Below are 17,703 nucleotides of genomic sequence, written 5' to 3'. Positions count from 1 at the left end.
GCAATGTAGAAGGTCTTTCTAACCACTTTAGCAACGTGAGTGTCAAAAGAAAGGCCACTGTCAACCTGGGTCCCCAGGTCCCTGATAACCTCTTCTGTGCTTAGTGGATTGCCACCTATATGGTAGCTTGGGGTTACCTTGTTTTTCCCGAAGGGTATGACTATACATTTTTTGGCGTTTAACTTCAGGCCATGGCTCTAGCACCAGCTATCTGTTTCCGTGAGTCCCTTCTGAAGGATATCCGTGTCCGATGCACTTTCCACTATGGCGCCCAGTTTGCAGTCGTCTTCAAACTTTGTCAGCCAAAGTCCTCCCATGTTGGCCTGTACTTCTGAGAAGTAGATGCCGAACAATAGGGGGCCAAGGACCGAGCCCTGTGGGACCAGAGTCCTTGAAATGTATTATAAATCATGGAGTCCTTTATTTCATTGCTATTCTTATTTATTAACTTTATTATAGTGTGTGAGGTTAAAAAATAAGAAAAATAGTTTGGAAATATATTTATTTTCTATATATATTGTAATATTATGTGAAGGTTATGATGAGGAAATAGAACATAGAAATAAAAAATAATTTCAGTATTTTGTCAAAATAATATGTTGATGTATTATATTCACTTTTCTGGCCCTATGTCTAAATTCTATAAAGTTAAAAGAGATATCATGAGAAGGGGAAAAATAAATGGCTTATTGTTTGCAACTCAAGGAATTGATTTAGTGAGCCAAACTGAAAGATGCAGGCTTGGCCATGAGAAACACATTTAAGTTAAGTAGCAGGATGTTTTGATATGCATTAGATGTTTTTAATATTAGAAATAATTATATTATTACAATTACTTAAGTCTAACCAGTTATAAATTCATAAATGCCATGAACTACTAATTTTGCCTGAGAAGAGATCTGAAAGAATATAATTTCAAGTAAAGTGATTTAGCTTTATCTATAGAAAGGAAGTTAATTCTGGCTCTGTTATATTATAGCCACACTCTGCTTAACAAAATATCACAATATCCCAAGGAATTCTAGGAATGCGTCCTCTCCAAAAAATATACCAAAATACATCTAATAAAAGAACAGGACCAACAGGACTATATTTTCAATTTAAATAAATTTATCATTCCAGCAAAGGACACATATACAATTTGATATCTAGATGAAATGTTTTGCATTATTAAACATGTATCTGAGATTTAACCTTTTGCTAAATACATCTATCCTAAAAGCTTCACTTAACAAACAAGTTTTATGTTTGTATTTTGAGCCAATAAGGTTTTCTGTAATGGGCATTAATCTTCTCTCTATCTGTACTACTATAGAAATCCGATTTCCCTTTTAAACTAGTCTCTAGCAGGTGAAGTCATGAAGATTAGAGTTTGGTTTGATAGAAAAGCAGGCCTGAGGGCATACCTCTCAACTGTCCAGCTTTTCATAGAATGTCCATATTATGGGTCTATATTGCAAAACTGAAATGGCAAAACATTGACAGCCATTTCATCAACCCCAAAATACCGAACTACAAGTTACACAAATGGCCAGATCATCGAGTTTTTTCCTAGGGAAAAAAATCGGTAGGCCATCACCATGAATTTGCCCTTTTCCACACTGTAGTGTGATCTTGGAGTTGGTATATTTAGTTGGGGGGGTGTGGGGGCACAGCCCCCACATTGGGGGATGTAGGAGCAAAGCCCCCCACTTTGAAATGTTTGAAGTGGTGTGTCGTGTCTGGTTGGTCTACTGATTTTTTTTTCCCCAGGAAAAAAACTCGGTGATCTGGCCATTCACGTAACTTGTAGTTCGGTATTTTTGGGTCGATGAAACAGCTGTCGATGTTTTGCCATTTCGATTTCGTAATATAGTCCCCATATTATTGCCTCATATTTTTGGTCTGTTCCTCATAAAATTTCTCTTTTTCTTGCAAATCACTGAGGACTGAATGCACTAAGTAATGTCATGCAAATTCCTTCAGAAAATGCATGCTAACACATGTTATGCTATTGAAGCAACCTTCTAAATTTATAAGAGCAATGTTTAAAATCTGTCACTGTTTTTGGGTCTTTGTCCCACCATTATTTTAGACTTTGTCCAGATTTCTTGTGCTAAGAGGTTCAGAGGCATACCTCTGAACTGTCCAGATTTTTACAGAATGTCCAGATTTCTGGCTCATATTTTTGGTCTCTTCCTCATAAAATATGGTGTTTTCTGGCAAATTATTGGGATGATGTGAGGACTGAAGTCACTAAATAATGACATGCATTTCAGTTTCCGACTTCAAATCCTTCAGAAAATGTATGCTAAAATAAAGCCTGTCATTCTAGCAACTTTCTACGTTTATAAGAGCAATATTTAAAATATGCCCTTATTTTTGGGCTTTGTCCCCCCATTTTGCTGGGCTTTGTCCAGATTTCTTGCACTAAGAGGTTGAGAGGTATATTGAGAGGTATTCCTGAGAGTGCAGTTAGGTGTGAGACCTAAAAGAGAACAGATTATTCCGTGGACTGAAGAAAACTCAGGTGAGTTCAGTTGAAGAGAAATAGTCCAACAAGGAGGATGGTGGCAAGTAAAGACTTGACTAGATGGCTCCTGGAAAGGATGTTTGAAAAAAATGACAATTAATAGTAGAAGTGAAACTACCGAGAAAATAAGCCAAATAATCTTGTCTTTATGCAAGCTGTAATGTTTCACAAAACAGGTATTAAGCAGTATTATATCATCTAAAACAGAGCATTTTTTGTTAATTAAAGTGAAGCATGCTTTTGGTTACTATTGGTTTAATGATACCCCTTGCTTACTGCTAGAATTAATAGAATTGCAGTGCAAGGGCAGTCATTCTTGTCTGTCCATGTCCCACCTGCTGTAAAACAAAGGGCTATGGAAGCAAAGAAAGACAAACATTATGGATGTTCAAAAACAAACAGCTCTTGTCAGACACTGTTGTTAAACAGAGACATTCACTTTTCTTTTGATAGGGAGTATTAGGGCAAGAGTACAGACTCTTGGAAGAAACAAACTGGAGAATTCACTTGGAAACACCATGGAAAAACTGAAAAACTCCTCTCAACCTACTTGAAGGTTTACCTGGACCATTCCTGAAATTATTTGAAACCTATGATGGATATATAACTGGAATTAAGCCTGTTTTCATTTTATCTTTATGCCACACCATAAATAAAATTGCATATATTGTATGGAATAATGCATCCAGGTGGTTCAGATACTACTAGCCATATGAAGAAATGAGTTTATACAAAATAAGAAACTAAAAGAGAAGTCAAATAGCTTTATTTAGTCTATTTACAACAGTTGTTGTCACTAAGCAGAAGACTGTCGCACTGGGAATATTTAGCTGTCCAGATTGTTTAGTGGTAATCAGTTTTGAGCAGGGAACCAAAATAAGTCTGGATACTTCCCAAAGATTTTACTAATTTCTCCCTGTATGAATCATAATTAAAATATGTTATAATTTCTTTGGAATTAAGAAAAGTCTTCTCAACCAGTATTTATGTAAGGAGGAAAAGAAAGTACAGTGATTTGCCTAGTGATATAGATGTTTCACTGAATCTGAAATGGAAATCACAAATCAAGTTAGAAAAATACATTTCTATTATGTACAGCAGACCTTTCTTTTAAAGGGTCAGCCATTGAATGCCAATCACCACTAATAATAAGTTTTTATTTTACTTATGCAACAGACTGTAAAATGATGCAATCAGTTTTACTTAGAATGTGATTCATATAGCTCAAACAATACAACAGGTTTGCCATGTCTATTATCTGAACAATTAATGCATCACAATCTTTCATAGATATCAACATTGAAGTCAATTATGTTTGTTTTATATATCTCAATTTAAAACTTATTATGTCTAGCAGGACCTACCACAGTAAATGTACTGGTTTACTTCTTACTCAGTTTAGGCTATTGCTTGGTTTGCATATGGGCTTTTGGAATAAAAACAATTTGTGCCCTTGATTTGCAGAAAAGATCAACAAATAATTTATTTTCCTTGCTGTCTGAATCACACTCAAGTTCCATAAATCAACAAGAAAGAAATTTACATTGACCAAAGATAAAATATACCGCTTTTTCTTAGCTGAAATATATTACCTTTTAAGCAGAATATTTTTTTTTTTGGTTTTCATAAGTTCATAAGTTCATAGGTTCATAGGTGTGTACTAGGCTAATGGCCCTGGGACCTTTACAAGCCTACCATAGGATTACCCTGGCATCATGCCAGCCGACCTTAGTTCCCAGTGCCTTTGTCGAGTAGAGCCACTGGAGTTATCCCCAGGGTGAATTTTCTATTTCCCATCCACTCATCAAGATTTCTCTTGAAAAGGGTCAGTGAGATGCTCTGCTTGACATGTATGGGAAGTCTATTCCATAGCATGGGCAATCTCTGGGTTATGAACCTGTCCCCAGTACATTCTGTTGATTGTGGTAATGAGGTTGAGGTCTCTGGACCTTGTGTTGCAGAGGGATTGGGATTTCTATAGATGTAGCATTTCTAACAGAGCTGGTTGAGACATGGCTTTGTAAGTCAAGCAGAGATCATCTCTAACTAAGTAAATAGTTGGAGTTTTTTGAGTCTGTCCATATAGGACAAGGGTTTAAGGCCTAGGATCCTCTTTGTGAGTTACTTTTGTGGCCTCTCCAGTTCTTGCAGGTGTCTAGTGAAGTACATGCCAAATGGAGCATTGTACTTGATGATTGGCCTAATGAAGGAAGAGTAGAGGGAGATATTGACCTCTTACTTCCTGGATGCAAAACCCTTAGTAATGAGATGTGCCACATAGAAGGACTTTCTGACAACAGTGGCAATGTGGTGATCAAAAGAGAGGTTGCTGTCAACCTGTGTTCCCAGATCACTTATAATGCCTTCTGTGTTCAGTGGACTACCATCAATGTGGTAATTCATGGGAATTGGGTTTTTCCAAAAGGGGTTAACAACACAATTTTTGGCATTGAGCTTAAGGCCATGGTTCTGACACCAGTCGTTGATCTCAGTGAGGCCATTTTGTAGGATGTCAACATCACCTGGGGAGTTAATAATAGCTCCCAACTTGCAATCATCTGTGAACATTGTCTGTCAGTGTCCCTTAATGTTGGCCTGGACTTCAGAGAAGTAGATACCAAAGAGGAAAGGACCCAGGACCAAACCCTATGGGACTCCACTTATGACTGGTCGGCAGTCTGACTTGGAGTCAGCTACTTTCACACTGTGGGTTTTGTCTGTGAGCCAGTTTGCAACCCACCTAGTGATATAGGGGCTGATGCCTAGCTTAGTGAGTTTTTTTGATTCCTGAATGGGGAATGGTATCAAAGGCCTTGGCCAGATCAAGGTAGGCTGTATGAACTACCTTGCCTTCATCCACAGCTCTGGTGACTGACTCAAAGAAGTCAACCAAGTTGAGCAGGCATGAGCTACCCTTCACAAAACCAAACTGTGTGAGATCCAGAGTTTGGAGATTCCCTATATCCTTGTTTATTAGGTCCTTGATGATGCATTCCATAGCTTTGCATATCAGACTCATCAGGCTAATGGGGCAATAGTTCCCAGGGTCTGTTGTCACTCCTCCTTTGTGCAGAGGGATGACTGTAGCAGTGCGCCATTTGGTAGGGACAAAGCCCGAGGTGAGGCTGTGATTTAACAGGGCACACAGGTGATGTGCCAGTTCACTCTGTAGTTCATGTAGAACACAGCCAGGGATATTGTCAGGCCCCATAGAAGCTGTATTCTTGGCCTTAGACAATGCTGTTTTAACCTCTGCAGCAGTAATACTGGGTGCCTGGTAATCTAATGGTATTGTGATTGGTCCTTTGGGAGGGAAAGAGGGGTAAAGTTGGCACTGAATCTGTCAGCCAGTATATTGGCAATATCTGTTGGCTCAGTATAGGAGGTACCATTGTGCAGTAGCTCACAGCAAATCTGGGTATTGCCATGGAGATTCTTTGCATAACTATAGAAGGCCTTGTGGTTGTCTTTACTGTCTGCTGCAATTCTGTTTTCATAGCTAGCTTTAGAGGATTTGATGAGGGATCTCAACTTTTTGTTGAGGCTGATAAGGGAGTTTTTCCAGTCTTGGGACTTCACCTTATTCTACATCAGTTTCCTCCTTCTGTTGTAGAGTTTGTTTATGGCAGGGGACCACCAGATTGGCTTTCTTTTTTTGGAGGAGAGCATCTTGGTTCTATTGGGTATGGCGAGATCCATGCATTTGTGTACATGTTTGTACAGTGCATTGGTATTTGACTCAGCAGTGATGCAACTATTCCCCATTTGCATGGGTACCGTGAAGTTAGCCACCTCTCTTTTTAGGAGCCCAAAGTTAGCTTTGGGGAAGTTTTTCATGGTGGTTACCCTTGTGGGGGGGTGGATTTCCAATGTGATTACTTTGTGGTCAGATCTAACCAGGGAGGAGCTGACTATTGGTGTAAATTAATGGTCGCCCATGTTAGTAATGACCAGGTCAAGGATGTTGCTACCTCTAGTGGGGGTAAGAATGAGCTGATCCAGGGCACTGGAATTAATGAACTCCATGAAACATTGGGCAAGTGTATTGTTACATGAGTAGTTTTCCCATTTAATGGGGGGGTAGTTGAAGTCGCCTAGTATGAGAGTGTTATGTTGGACCCTAATATTCTCCAGGGTGGTTAGGAACATGGAGTGTGAGTCTTGCAAAATAGTTGGGGACCTATAGCAGGCTACAACCTGAATCACTGTCTTACCCAGTGTTAGCTGCACCTGAAGTATCTCTGATGCGTTATGTTGGACTACCAGTCTGGAGGTGTGCACATCTTTTATGAATATGGAAACACCATCACCTTTGGAGCTTTAGTCCACATTCTGGGACTGAAAGGTGTGGAAAGAGTTATAGCCTGGTAGTGTAGGGATGCTTTCTGCTGCTTTGTAACAGGTCTCTGTTATAGCACAAATGTGGATGTTCTCCATTTTAAAGAGTGCTTCAAGTGAGTGCATTTTGAGATTTAGACTTCTACCAGTATTTATGTAAGGAGGAAAAGAAAGTATAGTTGAGCAGCGTGACCCTCAGATTGCATTTGGTTGTTGCTGTTATGGTGGTAATTTGGTGTTTGGAACACCACCTAAAAAAGGCAATATAGAGGTGGTAAGATCTTTGGCCTGTATCCAGAAGCCCAGGGGTGATGGGTGCAGGCCATCTCTGGCAAAGCATTGAGGTCTGTCAGTCACGCCATCCCAGGCAAACAAATACTGGATCCCCTTAGAGTGACACCAGAAACGTAACCGATTGTTGAAATCAATTATTTTCTGCTTGTACTGTGGTATCATTATAGGTGACGGTAGGATGCTGCTCAGGGCTAGGGTCATACCTACCTGGGCTACATAATCCGGGAGCTCCTCTATGTCTGTTTTCATGTAGTCCAGGGAGGTACGTCCCAGGTCATTCACACCCACATGTACAATGACTGAGTCATATTTGTACCTGTTGTTGAGGGACCTGAGTGCGTGCATTATGTGGCGGATTCTGGCACCTGACAGGCAGCTGACTGTTGCTTTCTGCTTATTCAACCTAGTCAGTGGGACATCAGTGTGCCTCACTATTGAGTCATCTATGACTAGTGTGTTGGGTATACCATTTTGCCTTAGGGGCTTTGGTTGAGTGGCACACTGTTTAGGAGAGTTGTGTATCTCATGATTTGTGCTGTGTTGTGGTGGTCAAGTGCATTTCTGCCTTGGAGGTCTCTACTGTTTGGGTAGATTTTTATTGACAGCCTCCACAAAAGTGGGTGTATGGTTTGTATTTTTATGTGAAGGCAGTGCTGGTGTGTGTTCTGGAGGGCTATGTGTTCCATGTGGTGTGGTGCAAGTGTTGACCTTCTGCTCTTGACCAGCTGTTCCGGTCTTGGCTGGAAAGTGAGTGGCTTCCAGTTTGGATATATAAGTGCATCTCTCACAAGTCTGAGTGTTGGGAGGTAAGAGGAGAGGGTTGTCGGTGTACATGAGGCAGTTGCTACATCGCCTCAGGATGCCCAAGTTCACCAGTTTAATAGGAGAAAGCACAGGGAACTGACGTTTAGACATGCCTGGAGGGGTGGGTATTAATAATAAGTACCAGAGTTGTTTCCTTGTAGAACATTTATTGCTGATAGCACTTTTATGTGCTACAATAATTGCTACAAGAAGTCTGGTAAAGTGCTAGACTAATAAGCTAGTAAAAGTGCTGGAGAGGAGAGAACTAGCAGATCTAAGGAGAAAATTGAAGAGCAGACTTTGGCACCCCTCAGAAGCTTACAAACTGTCCTGGATACAGCAAATCTGTATCTGGACTAGACTAGTTACAGGAAAGGTGGGAAATGAGTGCAAATGCAGGCTTTTAAACCAGAAAGTTGAATGAGATGGAAAGACTGCCTAAATGGCCAATAAACTACAATTTCTCGGCCAGAATCCACTCCTCTTGTGGTACATAGGCTACCTAGTGCTTACCACTCTCACTGATAAGCTAGAAGGCTTCCCTCCAACACAGAAAAGCTTGGGGGGGCTCAGAAGCTTACACACAGTCCTGGATACAGCAAATCTGTATCTGGACTAGACTAGTTACAGGAAAGGTGGTAAAAGTGCAAATGCAGGCTTTTAGACCAAAAAGTTGAAAGAGATGGAAAACTGCTCAAACGGCAAATAAACTACAATTCTTGGGCCAGAGACCACTCCTCTTCTGGTAGATGGCTACCTAGTGCTTACCACTCCCACTGACAAGCTAGAAGGCTTCCCTCCAACACAGAAAGGCTTGGGGAGCTCAGAAGCTTACAAACAGTCCTGTATACAGAAAATCTGCATCTGGACTAGACTAGTTATAGGAAAGTTGGGAAACAAGCGCAAATGCAGGCTTTTAAATCAGAAAGTTGAAAAAGATGGAAAAAACTGCCCAAATAGCCAATAAACTACAATTTCTGGGCCACTAACCACTCCTCTTGTGGTCAATAGGCTATCTAGTACTTACCACTCCCAGTAATAAGTTAAAAGGCTTCCCTCTAACACAGAAAGACTTGGGGGGCTCAGAAGCTTACAAACAGTCCTGGATACAGTAAATCTGTATCTGGACAAGACTAGTTACAGGAAAGGTGGGAAACAGGTGCAAACATGGGCTTTTAAACCAGAAAGTTGAAAGACATGGAAAAACTGCCCAAACGGCCAATAAACTAGAATTTTTGGACCAGAAACCCCTCTTGCGGTAGATAGGCTACCTAGTGCTTACCACTCTCACTGATAAGCTAGGCGGTTTCCCTCCAACACAGAAAGACTGTTCATATGAGGTTACTAGGCTATTGACACGAGGGTCATTTTAAGCCTAGCCTATTACACCCATTATATTTCAAGAGAAAAAGTCTAGTTTTGTTATCAAGTATGTCCAACTGGGATTTGTCAAAATCCCCTTTTCAGTGGAGGCCCCAGGGAGAAAAGCTTCAACATATAAAATATTTTAAACAGACATTCAGTAGTATACATGACATAATTTGCTAATTAGATTATATTCATATGAAACAAAAGCAACTATTATAGTATAAAATATATTTATGCATTAGTATATGTTGCAAGTGAGCTTTTGAAGAGGTATATTAGTGGCTTTCTCAGATAGATAATACACCATGTGATTAGTTCTTAAAGAAATGGAGGTGAGGGGAGGAACTATGTAGGGCAAAATATGTTAATATTGTGGTTAAGAGATGGGGTATAATGCAAGTTCATAGATTAAATATCTGGCTATCATAATGTTTATATTAGACGTATAAGGGTTGTGGTGATCAGTGTCTGAAAACTATGTATATGGATGGGAGATGCTAGTAAAACTATTCAGGTATTGGTGAAGACTGATGTAGGGCATAGGATTCAAAATGAAAACTGGTTTGACGGTATGACAAGCTGAAGATAACAGTGGCATTTATTCTGGAGATAAATAGGAGAAGATTCATTGATATGATAGGTGAAGTTTTAGTTGTCTTTTAAAACAGTATGGATTATGAATGGATTTCAGTGGTAATGGGATATGGTTCCATAGTTTAGCTAAACTACTTGAATATAGAGAGTTGCCTGGAGTATTAGATGGCTTGGCTATAGAGATTAGTGATTTTTCTTTAGAGAGTAAAATTCTATTGGGGGTAGTTTATTAAAGTGTTAAGGGCTGGGCAATTTTCTGTCTTACACAGCAGCTTGTGTATTGTAGTTGTCTGAGAAAGAGTTAGGTGATGTGCTATTTCCAAACAATTTAATTATTACAAGGCTAGGCAGTGGCATGTTCTATAATATGTTTGTTCCTAAAAAGTAGATAAAAACTACCCCTGCCCACATTTTGGCCTAACCCCAAATCCACAAAAACTGAGAAGAGTCAAACACCACACATAAAAACAATTAAATAATCTAGCAGTAAAAGTTGCAGTATTCACTGAACTTGCAATAAAAATTTAGAATAACATTTGCCACTTATTATCAGTTACAGGACTGGTCCTATATATTCTTGTTATTTCTGTATTTTTTGCACTTGTGAATACTCCAGTAGTAACATCTCATATTGTTGTGTCCTTTAGTCACATCCCATATTATCACAGTTTTCTAGTTCAGTCCATTATCCCCTTTTGTTTAATATAAACAGCAGGTTATTAAACTAGGCTGTTTTCTCATTCACCTTTCATCTGCACTTGCCATTATGGAATCTCTGTCAACCCATGCCTTATCAGTAGCTAGACTAATAACACAAGGTATTTCAAGATAGTCTGGCAACTGCATCATGCTTAATAAAAAATAAGCAACTTCACAATGACTCCATGTGTGAGAGGTATAAATATTTCTTAGACATGGAGACTACCTTCTAACCTTAGAACACATTTGGTAAGCATAATGCACACACTAATGCCTACAGCACTGTGAAGCTCCACTACACCCGCATGATATGAGGTTGTTAGCATAACCCTGTCTAAGCCCTCCAAAACTAAGGCATAAGGAACTTCAGTCACTAGTTGACAGAGCAACACATCCACCTTCACCCTGCATGCCCGTAACCAGTACTCATACTTGTAAGAGTCGCAAGGCTGAAGACTCCCTAAAACTTCATCTACCCACAGTAATGTTTTACTAACAGGTGACTCTTTTGTAAGGCATTCAGGCACCTCTCTGACCAGTCTAAATAAGAATAAACTGAAAATTAGATGTATATATAGAGCCTGGATCTAGGATATAATGAGGATTCATATCTCTCCATCCTGACAAATATAATTATGACCTAGTAGGGGTCCATCTGAGGAAGGATGATTTTAGGTGCACTACTAAAGAAGTCATGCAGAAAGATATGACTGAGCTTGCTATGCATGTCTGATGCAGGAAGGACACTGGTGTTGAGTTGTATTTTACCATCACCCAGAAGGACAAGTTAATTGGCTTTAAAAAGTGGTTACATAGCTGGTTTAATTCATGAGGGAAGCAGTATGTGTCAGCTTGGAACAAGATAGCTGATGAACTTTCTTGCTTTGAGTGGGATTGTCCACACCTCTCTTACCATTGCTTTTCATATTCTGTCTAATACTTTAGCTACATCTATACTACCATTTTAGACAGAGTCCACATTCTGGGCATTCCAGCCTTTTAAAGTACAATTTGGAACACATTAAAGTAGCTTTCCTCAATGCCAGAAATCTTGACACAAAAATGTCCAAACTTGATATCCTGATATAACATGAATGCATTCATGTATAATCTCTCCCTGTATTCCTGAATTTAGAGTCTATCATCTCAGCACTGATTCTTCAGTGCACCAAAAATCTAAATCACCCCACACAATAATAATTAGTACTACATAGCTAGGTATAAAACACCCTTTTATTTATTTATTTTAGTTATCCTTTGTTGATCAGGTTAGTCTCAATAGGCTAGTAACCTGTTTTCTGTGGAGACCCAAGGTAGTATTTATACTACTAGGAGAAATTTGACCAGGGCAATGGGGAATTTCCCCTATTCTTGGTAGTCAGGGAAACAGTTTGTGTGTTACACATTCTGACTTCCTGTTTCCTGTCCAGGTGCATGGGCAGCCAGGAGGAACAGGGAGAAAACATGGCAGATTCAGCTTTTGCTGAAACTGGAGTGAAAGTTGCTGAAAATGTAGTTGAAATGGTAGAATATCTACCAGCAGTTTTTGGATGATGTGGGTGCAGAAAAAAAAAACAGTGACATTGGAGGAAAAGTAGATTGTGGCTGAAACAGCTGGATTCAGAGGAAAACTTTCAGAGGAGATTGTTTGAAGGAGAGAGAGTTACCTATGAAAAATTCATAATTACAACCCTCCAATTGGGGGGGGGTGAGGGTTGTGGAATGATTATGTGGTAGAAATGGTAAACCAAAGTGATCCAGAAAATGGAGCAGTAATTTCATGGAGTAACATCATGGAAAAAAATAGAGAAAAAAAAGGAGAAGAAGAGACTGTGCCAGAAAAAGTTCCACAGACAAAACCGTATGCACAAACTGTTATAGAAGGAACAAAGAAGAAGAAATAAAAGAAGCAAAAAAGAAGTATACAGTATGTGTGAGCAGTAAAAAGAGGTTTGGGACTCTGTCATAGCACCTCTGGGTGTCAAAGCAAAAGAGGTAAGAGCATTTATTTTAATTAATAAACAGACTTTTTGTGACTTGATATTTGAGATTGGGCAGGCCATGGAAAATGTTTTGGGTGCATATGAACAAACAAAAATACTTATCTATGTTCAGAATATGTGATGCAAGCTTTTTACAGTACAGACAAATAAAAAAAAGGAATAATGATCCAGTTTACAACTGAAGTTGAAGCAAAAGAACTGAAAGAACATTTGCTAACTATATGTAAAGAAGTAATGGACACTACAAAAATATATGATGAAGGAGGACTGTAGACTAGGGGATGGGAATGTGGAGTAATACTGAAAATGGAAAATGATAATGTTATGCATGTACCTAGTATTATTAATGTTCATGGTAATAGGGGGGTTCTGAAATACAGGGATCAACTAAAGACTTGTTATTTTTGTGGAAAAAAATGATCATTTAATCAATGAATGTGATAAAAACATGTTATTTATGTGGTAAAACAGGACATAATGCAAAAAAACTGAAGTCGAAGAAAGTAACAAGGAAAAAGAAACAGGAGACAAGTGAGAAAGAAGCTGACTGGTGTACAGTAAGAAATAAAAATAATTCAATAGGGAAAAAGAGTTAAAGAAAGGAAAGGAAAATTCAGAAATATAATTCTCATAGAAAATAAGAAAGCAAAGAGATAAAAATGTTATTATACTAATTGTTCTTAAAAGCTGAAAATATTAGCTGTAAATGTGAGCAGTATGAAAAATCTAAAGAGGAGAATAGGTATATTACAATGGTGTGCTGCAGCAGATGCACATATTATTGTTTTAGAAGATATCAGATTATTAACAGAGGAAGAAAGGACACAAACTGAAAAACTTTTGGAATGGTGTGGTAGTTTGGTACATGGGGAAAGAAATGTACTTGGGCATTGGTCAAGAAATCCTTAAAATATTACATGTAACCATAGTGGAACTAGGACGAATTATGGTAATAAACTTGAGATGGAAAAAAATATCTGTAAAGAATTATAGCTTTATATGCATATGTAACAAAAAGAGAGAAAGAGAAATTATGTTTAAAAATATTCTTGAATATGTTTGTGAAAATATGGACATTATAGTGGTGGGTTATAAAAGCAATTATTATGTTAAAATGGTTAAAGACATTATGAGAAGTGGAAAGTTAAGTGTGTGTGGGAGAATAACCACTGAACCTACAAAAGGAATGGAATTAGGACAGAAGTCGATTATTTGTTTAAATATCTGATAGTTTAAAAGTTAACAGGAATTAAGTATGCTGGATTTTCGGATCATATGGCTATATGGGTTAAAGTACAGGAAAATGAAGGCTATGTAAGAATAAAAAAGGAGCAAAGAGAATTAATGAAAAGGAATTAGATTTAGAAGAGAAAAAAACGTATGGAATTATGGAAAAATCATATGAATATGAGACAGTTTTATGATAACTGGACTGTTTGGTGGCTTAATTTTAAAGACAAACCTAAAAATGTGTTTTTAGAATGTATAAGGAAGAAAAGAAGAAAAGAAAAAAGTGAAATATAAGATATTAAGTCAATAAACATTCAGAGACTTATTAGAGAAGAAAAATTCTTTAATGAAAAAGAGAAGAAAAATTCCTTTAATGAAAAAGAAAGAGAAATATATAAATAGAATACAATTAAAATTAACAACTTGTTATATAAACAAAAATATTGTTTACAAGGAAAGAAAGAAGAGGTAGCACCATGTTTGAGCAAAATAATAAAAGAAGGAAAAATAATAGGAGAATTAAAGAATGAGGAAGGTAAGCAAATAAGACAGCAAGAAGGAATATGCAAAATAATTACATAATATATATATTGGAATTATTTGTTAAAAGAGAACAAAACATAGAACAAATTTATAAAGGTGAAAAATGAAATATCGAAGATAATGAGTATTTAGAACAAAAAATAACTATGAAAGAACTGAATGAAATTCTAAAAGATATTAACATGAATTCTGCAACAGCAGTGGATGGAATCGAATATGGTATGCTTAAAGAAATGAAGGAGTGGCAAAAAATAATTTTTGTAGAAGACATGAATGAATGGTTAGAAACTGTAATTAAAGAGAAAGAGATATGTAATGGATTTATAACATTTATATTTAAAAAAGGAAATAAATAGGAGATAAAAAATTGGAGACATATAACATTGAATAACACAGATTATAAAATTTTCATGAGAATAATAACAAAAATGTTTAAAAAAGATGGATAGAATATATGACCAAAATGTATTCGAAGAAAAGGAAAAGGAAGTCAAGAGTTGTTATGGATAATAAGAGAAATAATTTATGATATCATAAATAAAAATGTAGAAGCAAAAGTTATGATAGGGGAAATAAGTAAAGCCTATGCTAATATTCAATATAAATCATTATGGGCCATTTTGCAGGCATATAAAACTATATAAAACTAAATGTAAATGGCTGAATTGGGGAAGAAATAAAAAAAAGAATGTGGACTAAAACAGGGCTGCCCCACTAGTAGTGGAATTTTCTCATTAGTTATGAATGCAATAGTAAAGAAAATTAATAAAATGTCAACTAGCGGTGGATACAAAATGATGAAGGAAGTACAATTGCCAAGAATGTAAAATTATGTGGATGATATTGTACTAATTGTTAAAAATAAAGTATGGATGGAAGAAGTAAATGAAAAATTAAGTAGAAATTAAAAAAAAATGGTTTAAGTATAAATAAAGAGAAAAGTAAATTTATTTATTTATTTATTTATTTGCATTTGTTTAACCAGGATAGTCCATTGGGCTCAATAACCCGTTTTCAATGGAGTCCTGGGGAGAAAAGCTCCACATACATATTTAACAGAGAATGAGGATATACATAATCATTACATGGGGTTCAACATGAGAAAAGTACCAAGTACAGAGGAAATACATATACATTTGATGAAGTAAAACATAGTACAATTTACGTAATAAAACGTGCAGAGAACAGCTGAAACAAGGCAATAAGAGTTACACCAAATTTATAAAAACAAATTTTTTTTTTTTTTAATATGTATTTATATATAGAGAGAGAGTTAGCATAGTATACAGGTAGGCCAAGGGTAATGCTGCCTGGTGTTTGTTTAGTCAGAGCTGAAAGAGTTACTAGATGAAATAGTAGATTATGAAGGGTGAGAGCAGGAGCATTGCCATGTGGAGGATAGATAAGAGTGGAGTGATTTTTTGAAGGATGGGAGGCTTGTGATGGTACGAATAGAGGGAGGAAGGGAGTTCCATGAGCGTGCTAGAGAGAAGGACAGGAGGTTTTGTCCAGGAGGGTGGTGGGGTCTATGTATTTCTATGAGGTTTTGATTGTTTGATCTTAGCTGTCTTTGTGTGTGGTGCATTTTAAAGGTAGAAGAGAGTGAGGGGCAGAGGGATGGCTGGAAAATCAGTTTGTGAGCATATGTGAGTTGGGTATATGAGAGGTAGTTGGGTAGTTCTAACCATTTTAGTTTGTGGAGTGGTTCACAGTGGTGTGTAGATGATTTGTTAGAAGTGGCAAATTTGGCAATTTTATTGTAACAAGAGGATAGTTTGGTTTTGAGGGAAGATTGGAGGTTAGTAAGAAGGGGTGCTCCATAGAGAAGGGAGGGCAAGAGAAATGTAGTTGAGAGTGTAATCTTGGTAGCTGGGCTGAGAAAGTGATTATGACGGTAGAGCATTCCAACTTTTTGTTGTGTTTTTATGTTTTTTAGCAGATGGGAGTGGAATTTAAACTGGTCATCGATTTGGACTCCTAATAGTTTGGTTTCTGATACAAGCTCAAGGGGAATGTTATTATGGCTGTAGATGGAGAATGATTTAAGATCGATGTTAGTATTTTTGAAGGAGTAAATATCATGAGTTTGGTTTTAGTAGCATTAAGGGCTAGATGGTTGTCTTTCATCCAATTTTCAGTGGTGGAGAAGGCATCCTGGGTAAGCTTTAGTAGAGTTGGTATGGATGAGGCAGTGCAGATGATTGTGGAATCATCTGCATATTGAATAATATTAGCTTGAGGGATAGCGTGGTAAAAGTCATTAATGAAAATATTGAAGAGAAGGGGGCCCAGGATGGAGCCTTGTGGGACACCTGTAGGGGTATTTAGAAAGGAGGAAGTGGCTTTTTTTCCATTTGACTGCTTGTTGTCTGTTGGAGAGATAGCTGTTAAACCAGTGGAGTGAAGTGAGAGAAAGGTTTAGATTAGATAGCTTAGTAAGAAGTAGGTTATGGGATATAGTATCAAAGGCCTTAGAAAGATCAAGAAGAGTGGTAGATACAATGAGTCCAGAATCCCTAGCTTTGTTCACAGTTTCGAGGAAAGATAGAAGGGCTGTCATAGTACTATGATGGGGTCTGAATCCGTGTTGGGTGGGGGTTAGTTGATTGTTGTCCAAGAGGTGGGGAAGGAGTTGAAGGTGGATACATTTCTCCAGGACTTTAGAAATGGGAGAGAGGATGGCTATAGGACAAAAATTGGAGATGTTAGTATTATTTCCACCTTTGTGTAGAGGAATAATATAGGCTTTCTTCCAGGATTCGGGAACAAGACCTTCTTGGATAGAGCGATTGATGAGGATGCTGATAGGGAGGGCAATGGCATCAGCGGCTATACTGAGATAGTATGAGGGAATGCTGTCAGGGCATTGGTGCCTGGTTTTAATTTCTGTAGGAGTTTTCTTATGGTAGAAGTAGGAGTAGGTTTAATTGAAAAAGGGTGTAATTGAGGTGGGGATGAATGGGACAAAGGAGAAGGAGGGGGAGATTGAGGTGAGGGTGAATGAGTCAAAGGAGTAGGAGGGGGATGTTGGTTGGCAGAAGAGGAGGTATTAGGTGAATTGTTGTGTGCAAAAGAGGAAGTAAGTTTAGAAATAGAGTCTATGAAGAAACAATTGAATTGGGTAGCAATATTTGGTTTTGAAGGTATGATAGGAGGTACTGAGTTCATGAAAAATATAAAGATACAGTAGGAATAATATTTGGAAGGAATGACTACAGACAGCAGCAATGGGATAATGTACGCAAAGAAGTAAAATATATGACTTTTTTTGGAGATCATATATATTTTCTTATAGAAAAAAAGCACACTTGTTGAACA

The sequence above is a fragment of the Protopterus annectens genome, chromosome 3.part0, assembly GCF_019279795.1.
Source record: "Protopterus annectens isolate FY-2018-M chromosome 3.part0, PAN1.0, whole genome shotgun sequence".
Classification (NCBI taxonomy): Eukaryota; Metazoa; Chordata; order Ceratodontiformes; family Protopteridae; genus Protopterus; species Protopterus annectens.
The sequence above is the reverse complement of the archived record's forward strand: the minus strand, read 5'-3'. Positions refer to the sequence as shown.